At 35.1% G+C, this 1,238-nt stretch overlaps 1 protein-coding gene across 2 annotated transcripts in view; it reads left to right on the forward strand.

The window, feature by feature from the left end:
- Window positions 1-1,238, forward strand: part of LOC106519130 (cyclin-T2) — a 12,412-nt gene that overhangs the window by 7,001 nt on the left and 4,173 nt on the right. The window lies entirely within an intron of this gene.

The raw sequence follows: 1,238 nt of genomic DNA on the forward strand, positions 1-1,238 counted from the left end.
CCCTTTGTACGAACAAAAGTAAGAAAAATTTAGGATAAGAATACGAACATGTTCTTGCATGAGGCCCAATGTTTGTGCTCTTTGCTAATTGACTTAAAAGCTTAAAAACAACCTAATCTAGTCATGTTTTACAAATTTAAACTAGACTAGGAAAAAGAAGACACCATTTTATTGCAGACAACGTTAACCCAGAATATTTCACATTTTTTGTTGCATCATGTTCTCTGTTGCACTTCTGTTTGGAGAGAAATTAGTAATTTTCTTGAACCATTTATTTATTTATAAGTAATTTTTCTGATTTTTAGCTTTACTTCAAAGTTCAGCTTATGACATTTAATTAGTTTAGTTAGTTTTAACTTGTAAATATGAAAGTTTCTTCAGAGTATCACTAGAGGAGAAGCTGAGTACCTGTGATACTTGTACTAGAATATAAATCACTTTATGTACTTGGGCTGCWACACATTTTAATTTAGATTTTTTATATGCTTATTTTAAGTTCCTTTAAAATGCTCCACAGATTTACAAAAAAACCCTAATTTTTGGGTAATATGGAGTCTCAGCAGCTCAACGCTGCCCTCACATTTCTTGTTGAACTGGAGGGTACATGATGAATTTGCCTGGAAGTCCCAGCAATTACTTTTTGGAAATAACTCATTTTGGTACCTTGTTCCATCGCTGTCTTTTACTAGTTGTCTGTGGTCGGGTTGCAGAGGCAACAGGTCTCACACCCTCCTCTTCATGACTGCGTCATGAGATCTTTGTGGTCCATGAAGACCACAAACCGGATCGAGGATGGGGAATAACCCTGGCAGAGTCAGAAAAAACAAAACTGCTCTTTGGCCAAAGAATCTGTGGTGTCGGAACAAAAACCAGAAGAGACAAAAATAGTTTTTCTCTTGTACATTTGGCAAAATAAATGTGATCCATTGCTTGAACTCCATCGACTTTGTGCCAGTAATGAGGCCTCAGCTTGTGCTTTGGTTTTACAGTGACAAGATAAGTCCTTAAAACCAACCCTGGCACCCCATTCCTGCTTTAACCAGTTATAAATATGTTGCTGTTCTAAATGCAAACATTTATCTAGATCACTAAATCTGTTAGATGAAACAAAACTAAATATCAGAGGTTGATGCTGTCTGCAAAAAAAGCAAGAATCATTATTGTTTTGTGTATTATTAATTAAAACAATTAGGTCTCATGTAGGTTCAGTTTACATACATACATACATACATATATAC

This window comes from Austrofundulus limnaeus, unplaced genomic scaffold, assembly GCF_001266775.1.
Source record: "Austrofundulus limnaeus strain Quisiro unplaced genomic scaffold, Austrofundulus_limnaeus-1.0 Scaffold72, whole genome shotgun sequence".
Classification (NCBI taxonomy): domain Eukaryota; kingdom Metazoa; phylum Chordata; class Actinopteri; order Cyprinodontiformes; family Rivulidae; genus Austrofundulus; species Austrofundulus limnaeus.